The sequence below is a fragment of the Lampetra planeri genome, chromosome 54 (genome assembly GCF_965212315.1).
Source record: "Lampetra planeri chromosome 54, kcLamPlan1.2.h2, whole genome shotgun sequence".
NCBI classification, from domain to species: Eukaryota; Metazoa; Chordata; class Hyperoartia; order Petromyzontiformes; family Petromyzontidae; genus Lampetra; species Lampetra planeri.
In genome coordinates, this window is record NC_136160.1 from 6,556,620 (window position 1) to 6,567,437 (window position 10,818).

The 10,818-nt window shown below is 49.3% G+C and overlaps 1 protein-coding gene across 1 annotated transcript in view; it reads right to left on the reverse strand.

The window, feature by feature from the left end:
* The window catches only part of PLCG1 (phospholipase C gamma 1), a 72,125-nt gene extending 62,961 nt beyond the window's left edge, over positions 1 to 9,164 (reverse strand). The window contains exon 1 of the mRNA XM_078617736.1: positions 8,668 to 9,164. The gene's annotated coding sequence lies outside the window, so the exon portion shown is untranslated. The remainder of the gene's footprint in view (positions 1 to 8,667) is intronic.
* Between the last annotated feature and the right edge of the window lie 1,654 nt (positions 9,165 to 10,818).

The window sequence follows — 10,818 nt, forward strand, 5'->3', positions numbered from 1 at the left end:
CAACTCGGGCGAAGGTCAACTCCCCTTATCCGCATGGAATCTCACGGGTGAATGCAGATTATAGCAGCTATTTGTCAATGGTTAGCGGTGCACCCTTTGATCCTTAAACATAACGGATAAGGGGAAATTTAGCCGTTCCGGAGACCGCTTCTGGGCGACGCAAAGCCGTGAACAAAACGCACGACGGACGCAATTTGCCACGTCGCTCGCCTTCGTTTCCGCGAAATTTCCGCGGGTGAGCGGAGAGATCCGACCCGCGGGAAAAAATACAATTTTAGCAGAGCGGGTCGCGGATAGAGCGAGCCTCGCCGCTGCACCGCAACAATGAAACGGCCCCCCCCCCCCCCGTCGCATCGCCACGGCTCGCCGCCAAGTGCGAAGCGGAAGTTGCGTGGGCGCACGGCGGCGACGACGGACGGAGCAAACGCCGAGCGAAGACGCTTTTTGAAATTGTCAGGCGCTTTTTTGTTCCTACGGCTTTTACAAGTGCGTTCCATACAAGCTCGCCAAGTGATTGACAGGACTTCGTCGACAGGATTGATGGGAACAAAATGAAACGCCGCCTCTGCCGGACACACCTAACCGCCCTAACGTTGCACAGAGCGATCCCGATGATTTTGAGTTCACGACGTTTCTCGTCGTCTCCCTGGCTGTCATTATTTTATTTTCACACGCACTTTTATTGAGCTTGCCCTGTTGTCCGTTTATATTCTTTGGAATATTTGACGCTTAATCTTCGAATCTACAAAGCCTAACGAGCTGATATTTTAAGATAAAAAAAATCGGCCCAGGTCCCAACCCGTCGTGGTCCTATTTGCGTGTTTAACTACATTTTTATAATTAATCGTACATTTTACCCCCCCCCCCCCCATTTTTAAATCACGAATGGTCCTTTCAATGTTTTATTATCTTTATGCAAGCCACCCACTTTTATTGAGCACATCAAATGTGATTAATTCTGGGGTCAAAACAATGAATTTTCTACTTTTGAGTGCAAATAAAAGTGTGTCCTTAAAAAACCTAGTTTTTATTACCTAATTATTTTTCCCAGCGCAGAGAAACTGCGGCCACGGAGGTGCACAGATTATAACCGAGTGCGCATTTTTTAAACGAAATGGAATTTTTTTTTTTAAATGCACGTTGGGGGAAAAAAGCACGGCAGCCACGCCGCTTACGGAGCACGACGTTTAAACAAAGTGGCAGAGAGTCATATCTCGGATGCCGGGGGGCAGGGGCGAATGTGGGATCATCGGTCTTGGATGGGCGGCCACAATGTTTGAAAAAAAAAAATACCGGTTGCTACAGGCAACTACGTGGTGGGCAGCAGAGGGCAGTGCAGACACATCCATTGTTGGAATGTTCCTATAAACGTATACTGTGTCTATGCACCCCGCGGCATCACCAACCTGCACTGACCAGCATGGTGAAGTATGGTCAAAAAATCCCCTACCCACCACGATGCTCGCGGGAGTGGGATGTTGAACGTCTTTTGCACCGTACGTAACCAACCGTGCTCATGGGAGGTGCGGGGGAAGGACAAGAAACTAAAACACAAAAAGCAGCTCTAAAGAAATGAGTTTTCAAACTGCTGGATTCATGATGGCCCTAATCTAGCAGTGGCTTGACAAAGGGCAGTACAAGTACAATGATAAGTAATACTTGTCAGCAGCGAGTTGGCCTATCTTAGTGGAGGTAATCACAGACAGAGAGCCGAGTTACAGTACTCGTGTTGTCATATCAAGAGTCATTGCAAGAAGTCGCAGAAACACACGAAGTAGCCATGAAAAGTCGCCGGGTGATTTCTCACTCGACCGATGTCACAACACGCAAGAATTGTTGAACTCCGGGTGCCACGATCCTTAAAACGCAAAACGTGGACTTTGTGAAAGCCACGTTCCGGCATGGTTTACAAATATGCTATCGAGTTCCCTTTGAAGACTGCTACGTGACAACACCGTACTGATCGCGAGCGTTGGTGTGCGGGGGTACGGCTTCGTTCACCAAACATGACAAACTGCATGTCAGGGTGCGGTAGGATTTTTTTTTTTTATAAACTGGACAATGCAGGTAATAGATATGTAAAGAGTAACATTAAAAAAAATACAAGCAGATTAGTTAAGGTGACCCTTATCCTTTCAGGCCTAGTTGAACCGTTCATTTGGCCGCTACAATTTTGCTGCCTTGTAAATTTGTTTTTAAAACAGCCGAATGTTATTCTGAACAGACGTTTCTTCTCAAGGCACGAACAAATATAATAATGGCCGAGTGAGGGGCACACTCAGGGCTAGATCCTATTAACCCGATTATCCGTGCAACTGATAATAGGGTTAATTTTCCGGCGCTTGCGGATCACCGCCTCTTATCTGCGTGACAGTTCGGTTATGGATAACGTCGCCCTGTTGTTATGGATCACGCCGCGTGTCAGGGAGACCGCTTCCAAGCTACTCGTTAGCTCCAGGGCGTGCATCACTTCCGTTTCATTTCCTCTTATTCCCCATCACGGCTCGGATATTCTCCATCCCTCTTTCTGCATTTCTCACGCGGTGGGGAGGGGGTGATCCCCTCCTTCTCCAATCATCCCTGGACGGCTTGGGCATCTCCAAGTCCACTCCACAGTCCTTCACATCCCTGGTTCACCACTTGGCACCACCTCTCTCCGGGTCCTCCTCGGCCTGCCGCGCCCCGGTGGCTCCACGTTCGTCGCCTTTCTTCCGTGGATCGGGATTTTCTCAAGACAGTACTTAAGACGTGCCCCTAACAACCAGTCAACTTTCACACCTCACGTGGCCTCAAAGTGCACATAGCCTGGCATAAGCACCGTAATGACATCACCACCACTTAGTGGCAAATGGCAGTTGTTGTTGTTGGCTCAGATACTAATATCAATATTCTGACAATAAACTAATTTATTTATTTTGACCAGGTAAAGCCCCACTGAGCTATGAGCTCCATTTCAGAAGCAACCAAACAACACATGATAGCTCACTGAAGTGGCTTACATCATCGAATGTGGGAATTTATAGTCGCAGCCAAATAATCTAACAGCACGTTCCTTTTTTATTATTTATTGTATTTCAATAGAAGCCCAACACAAAGCACAAACTGTGCCACGTGGGGGGTGGGTGGGTGTGGTTACACTAAAAGCATGATTCTAAATGGGAGAGAAAACCCGAAGGAACCCAAAGGAAAAATCTCCGCGACCACGGGAAGAGAGAGAGAGAACACGCAAACTCCAAATATACAGCAGGCATTGTCAGGGTCGGAATCGAACCCGCAAACTCCTCCTGTCCAGGTCCGCTTCCTCTTATCCGTGCCACGAGTACGGCACGGATGGTGGGAACGTGCGTGGATCGCGTGGGATGCGCCGGATACTGGGAAGTGCGTAAAGCTGGGCGTGGAACGGCAGACGGGTGGCACTGCACCAGCGTGCTCGCGTCGGCACAAACCGGATAAGACGTCGGATTTTTAAAGAGCTGACCGAGCACCATCAGCCACAGATTCATCCACTGCTGGATGAAGGTCCACCCCCCCCCCCCCAAGCCATCGCCACTAACCCGCACCTCCGATTAGCCGAAAGAAAGTCAACGTACATCTCTCACGTCGCCATCCGTCGTGGGCCTTCGATGCCAGCGTTGGCACAAACACGGCTGGGAAAGTGAAAGCGAAGGCGCTGCTGCCACTTTTTATTGGCGACAGCGCCACAGCCACGCACAAGCCCCAATGTTCTGCGACTGACAAAACAAGGCTGTGATAATAATGGAAGACGCTCAAAACGCGACAGTTGTGTAATGTATGGGACCGGATGTTGTTATTCTACGATGTGCACCTCATAAGCTCGTGAATTATAAATCCGCACACCACAAAAGCTGTTGCTGAATTGATATACAAAAAAAACCTACGTCTTTGTTCCAATGTCATACAGAGAGGTAGGTGCTTTATTCATTACCACATCTATTATTAAATGTACGTTGTACACAAAAGAAATGGGAGATTAAACCATCCCTGCTGGCGACAGACGCCGTTTCAACGTGCTGCTTTGAGCACCATCAGCCATCACCAATCCACAGCTGGATGAAGGCCTCCACCCCCACACCCTCGCTAAGCTGTCGGCATCTCTCATGGCCCTTCGACGGTGTCACAATCCACCCAGTGCCCGCACCGATTTTAAATCGCTCCATCTCCACGGTGGGCCCTCTTGGGCGCGTCACTCCGGCGTTAAGCCTCGACCACCCCAGCCGTCGTCCCTTCTAACGACGCGTTCCGCCTGCTCCAGACACGCACACTCGCTCGCCCTGACAGTCAACACAGAGGAGTGGGGGGGGGTCTCTCCAACTCTCCAACCCACCGCATTCCTCCTCCTGCCTCTCATCGCATTTCCAAGCGTGCGCGCTTTCTCTCTTTGCACACTTTTCAGCTTTTGTCCCATGTTTGTTAGGTGTCCCACGGCTCGCGATGCACGAAGGTTCCCTTCTGTCGGTACCGTACGACAAACAAAAAATAAGGGCGCTCTTGCAAAACGGTCCTCATCTAAAATGGCAGCAGAGCATCGTCGGCCGCAGCAGTTGTTGCCTGCTACGAAGCCACGGCGATTCACGCAAGTTCCCAGACAGGGCTTCAAACTGGGATTAAAGGACTCCGCTGAACCCTTGAGTTCACCCTGCCCCCATCGTTGGAGCTCATTCTCCACCAAATCCCAACTCCAGCACGTCCCACACAGCCTTTGTCCCAAATCCAAGCACGTTCACTTTGGCACCGGTAAACACCCAAGGCTTATTATTCCCCCCCCCCCCCTGCAACAACTCAAACCTGGAGGCCTATCTCAAACCCTGCCGCTGACCGCAGCTCTGCTGCATACACCACAACAGTCGTCACTGTTAACCCCAACACACATTCAGAACTCTTAATCGCCAACCTCGAGCGCGAACCATAGCCCCTGGGCTGATACTCTAAACCACAACCTGATGCATGTACTTGTCACTGCCATAACTCTGATATATATTTTTTTTAAACTGTATATCTAACCCTAAACTTAAGCCACAAAGCTCGACTCAAACGCTAACCCATAAACCATATAACCTTACCCATATAGCCAAACTTAACCTTATCCATATAACCTTACCCATATAGCCAAACTTAACCTTACCCATATAACCTTGCCCATATAGCCAAACTTAACCTTACCCATATAGCCAAACTTAACCTTACCCATATAGCCAAACTTAACCTTACCCATATAGCCAAACTTAACCTTACCCATATAGCCAAACTTAACCTTACCCATATAGCCAAACTTAACCTTACCCATATAGCCAAACTTAACCTTACCCATATAGCCAAACTCAACCTGACCCATATAACCTTATCCATATAGCCAAACTCCCCCCAAAAAATACGTAACCCTAGCCACGTACCCAAAGAGAGCCCGGCGTCACAAGCGACGAGGTGCAGATCAAAGTAATCAGCTCCGAGCCAGTGATGGAAATTCCACATTACTTTAACAGGAGCCAGGACCCCAGCAAAGGCCAAACCCGAGCTCTTAAACACAGCCGCCAGCTAACTCCAACCTCAACACGAATGCCAAACCCTAATCACAGCCCTATAACCCGAACCATAACCACAGCTCTAACCCTAGCCGGATTATATCCCCTAATCTTAACCCTATCCTGAACTATATCCACAACTCTACTCCTAACCACATATACCCAAACCAACCGCTAGCCCCACACAAATCTATATCCCTAACCATTTAGTAAACCCAAGGCTTGCCCTATCCATATCGATAACCCTACCTCAACTAATACACGCAACCTTCACCATAGCTCTCACCCGATGTGCTTCTTACAGTGATGCAAATTGGGTTTAGAGCCTCGTTTAAAATAACTGCATCAACATCAACAACCACTCATCCCACACACTCACACCAAACACCGCCGTTTAAACGCCAATTTTCAGAGAATTATTGAACATTCATATATATCTAACCCTAACCCACCCGAACTAACGCCAGCCTTGCAATGATTAACACCAAGCGCTGCCATTTAAATGCGAATTTAAAGGGCGTTGTCCGAAGGCGTGTGTCCGTTCAACTCAATAGATACGGAGTATTCACTATTCATGTGCCTATTCACAAGCGGTTCCATTCGGAAACATGTTTGACATTGAATTCTAATCAGACCCCCCCCCCCCGCATCACCCTGTAAACACGTGGAGTCTCCGACTCTTAACCACCCAACTCTCATCTCTTCACTACTGGCCACTCTATTTCATGGGCTCTGAGTAAGGGCCAATGCCCAAAACGTCGCCTGTTTCTTGTTGAGGCCACATATACACCAACACGTGCACAGCGTTGTTAGAGACAAACGTGTTGAGTGTTTGTGTTCATCGTGTTTGTGCGGCGCCACCACCACCACCAGATCACGTGGTGAATTTAAAAAGGCAACTCCTGTATTGTTCATCCACAATCACCGATCATCCCCCCCCGCCCCCATAACTCACATTCTCCTAAACCCTACAACTCCATCCGTACGTCCTCTTGGCGTCGAACGGCAACAGGAGATCAAAGTTCAAATAAAATCAACATCCTTCACCCAACAACACCTAATGTGTGTCCTTATAATGAGCAGCAGGCAGCTGACACACTGACCACCATCAACACGCGACAAAGATCCCCCGTGTAGCCTGTAACAGACTGTAGGGGCAAGTGCTGTTAGCGAGGAGCACCTATGAAGGTCGGCACGGCACACGCCACGCCAGGCCGCCTTTGTCTCCCCAGTGGTGATTTTTACACACCGTACCAGGTACTCATTTCAGGCTGAGTCGACTTAGGGGAGGCCCGGAACCGATTCAGATAATCGTCACCGGTGTGAGCAGGAATCGACCTCGGGTCGCCGGGTTCGTAACGCAGCGCGCTAACCACTACGCTACCGCTCCCCACCATGAACACCACCACCAGCAACCACCACCAGCAACCACCACCACCAGCAACACCACCATCAACACCACCAGTAGAACCAACACCACCATCACCACCATCAACACCACCACCAGCAACCACCACCACCATCAGAACCACCATCCCCAGCAACCACCATCATCAACACCACGAGCAGAACCAACACCACCACCATGAACACCACCAACATCACCATCAACACCACCATCAGCACCAACACCACCATCAACACCACCACCACCATCAACACCACGAGCAGAACCAACACCACCACCATCAACACCATCACCATCACAACTATCAGCACCATCACTACCACCATCACTACCACCAGCAGAACCAACACCACAACTATCAGAACCACCACCATCAACATCAACACCACCATCACCACCAATACCACCACCATCACCACCATCACCATCACCACCACCATCACCACCATCACCACCATCACCACCACCATCACCACCACCATCACCACCATCACCACCAGCAGCAGCAGCAGCGGCCCCGTTATCCGCAGCAACGACGGCGCATGAAGCGGCCTCGCTCGCCACGAGTAGTGACGGCGCACGAGCAGATGGAACACGACCGGACCGGCCCCACACACAGACACACACACAGAGACACACACACAGACACACACACACAGACACAGAGAAACACACAGAGACACACACACAGACACACACAGAGACACACACAGATACACACACACAGACACAGAGACACACACAGAGAAACACACACAGACACAGAAACACACACACAGAGACAGAGACACAGAGACACAGACACCCACAGACACACACACAGAGACACACACACAGACACACAAAGACACACAGACACAGAGACACACACAGAGACACAGAGACACACAAAGACACACACACAGAGACACACAGAGACACACACACACAGAGACACACACACAGACACAGAGAAACACACAGAGACACACACACAGACACACACAGAGACACACACAGATACACACACACAGACACAGAGACACACACAGAGAAACACACACAGACACAGAAACACACACACAGAGACAGAGACACAGAGACACAGACACCCACAGACACACACACAGAGACACACACACAGACACACAAAGACACACAGACACAGAGACACACACAGAGACACAGAGACACACAAAGACACACACACAGAGACACACAGAGACACACACACACAGAGACACACACACAGACACAGAGAAACACACAGAGACACACACACAGACACACACAGAGACACACACAGAGACACACACACAGACACAGAGACACACACAGAGAAACACACACAGACACACACACACAGAGACAGAGACACAGAGACACAGACACCCACAGACACACACACAGAGACACACACACAGACACACAAAGACACACAGACACAGAGACACACACAGAGACACAGAGACACACAAAGACACACACACAGAGACACACACAGAGACACACACACAGAGACACAGAGACACCCACAGAGACACCCACAGAGACACACACAGAGACACACACACACAGAGACACAGAGACACACACACAGACACACACAGAGAGGAGACTGATCAACGTTTTTCACAACACGCCGACACCGAACGAAGGCGTTGTATTTGCTCTTGCAAATAGCGATCACTCAATTCTCACAGCGACAGGCGGCGAACGAGCGAGCGAGCGGATCCTTACCGGAGAGGATGAACCGAGCAGGAGGAGGAGGATGATGATGAGGAGGAAACGGGACGGGCCCGCTTACATCTGCAGCATCATCATCAGCATCATCATCATCAGCAGCAGCATCTCTCTTAATCCTCTTTGTCAAAGAGAATGAAGACGAACGAGCAGAAGCAATGTGACCCTCTCTCTTTCAAATAAACTTTATCATTTACTAACCCTGCCCGCTTGTTCGCAAGCTCCCACCTCGGCTAAGGGGGGGGGGGCGTTGGGGATGCTGTTGCTGCTGCCCCCCGACCGCGTGAGATGAGAGCGAGCGAGCGAGCGATGGATGTTTGGGGCTGTCGCGGGGTTATTCTTGAACAAGGAGGACGAGGAAGAGGGGGGGGGCAGGAGGCCCAGCAGGAGGATGGGAGGAGGAGGAGGGAGGGGGCAGGGATGATGATGATGAGGAGGATGATGAGGAGGATGATGGAGCGAGACGTCGCTGCGCTCCGCGGTGCCGCGGCTGCTTCTTTGGTTGGGGGCGGGGCGGTGGGGGTGGGTGGGGGGTGCTTGAGCCCACGCGGTTGGAATTCACAGCCTGGATAAGTACGGCGTGCACAGCCTTCATTTGTTTATTTATATATATCTGTGTGTGTGCAATTAACATAATTTACCTGGACAGGGAGGATGAGGTCCGTAACAGTCCACGCGCACACACACACCAGGAGGGGACAGGAGGCTGTGTGAGCCATTGCCCCCCCTACAACTCGCATCGGCCGCGTTTGTAAAAATAAAAAAAATTTGCACCGTGGAAAAACGACGAACGTTGGCTCAACGTTGGCGTGCGGGTGAAACCGTTGGGTGAACGTTGTGTGAACGTTGGGCGAACATCTGCCCAACATTGTTGGCATGTGGTTTACTGGGAATCTATTGTTCATGAATCTAATTGCACATTGCACCGAATTTAAGCCTCCTGACTAGTAGCAACATCTATTCACACTTTTAAAAAAAAAAGTCCACTTCAAATTCTATTCACAAACTACACTGCACACATAATACCTATTTTCGTAAGTGCATCTATTGCACAGATAAACGAAATGTATTCACACGCACGCTATATACCCCCAAAAATCACATCACGGCTACATTGAATCGTTGGATTTAATAACCCCAAAGAATTCACAAGCCTATTCACAAATGTTGTTAACTAAATATAAACCTCATCAGAAAATGTTCACAATCACGACAGTACTGACGTTCTAATAAAACATAATTTCCCCTCGTCTTTCCCGTCACGATCATCCGCCTTGTCGTCATTTGACCCTTTGGCTCGTCATATCATTTACACAGCACCCCCTCCACCCAATTGTACACAACGGATAAACAACACACGCAATCGAATGACGGGCCAAAACAACTACAGTCGTGTTGGACTGCACTTGTAAGCTCCCCACGTCTATGCTCTGCGCCTTCGCGCGGTGAATTATGGCGACCTGAGCTAGTCGTGGGGAGGCCCTTATCCAGCAGTGGATTGACAAAAGGGCTGTGCGTGTACTAATCGAGGTGAATGGGATTGGCCAGATTTCCCAAAGTAGCAGGACTGGGCTTTGAAAGACAGTCTTCAGACCCAGTGAGGATACCCTGGGTAAAGAACCCACGTGATTACTGCCTTATATTATCCCAGAAGGCCGTGTGACTAATGGGATGTGGCAAACATACTTTCATATGCAGGGTGAGATATGGGAATGTGTGTATTCTGCTTATTTATGTTTCTTGCAGTGTTTAAATGCTGTCTCTTCTGGCAGGAATAGCTTTTCTCCGGGCACCCCAAGTTCTTTCCACATAATATTTCATTTACAGAATTTTTTTAAACTATCCTTTTTCCAAGAAGCCCTCAATGTGCCTCGACATTTCTTTATTGTTTTCAGACTCATATTGCTGAGTTTGTGTATGCATTTGAAGGGGTTGAAGAGAGTTTAAGACATTTTTGTGTGACCGCATATAAATTGCTTGGCGAGCCTGCTTCTGCGTTGGCAGTGGTGCACAGGCACGAAAGCTCAATAAAACACTGTGTGGCCTTAAAAATAAAAATATATAATAGGCGACGTTTCAGGCAATGGTTGTTCATGGCACAAAACAATAGAATTTGGTGCCGCGGTGGCGAGATTTTAACTGCCTTGC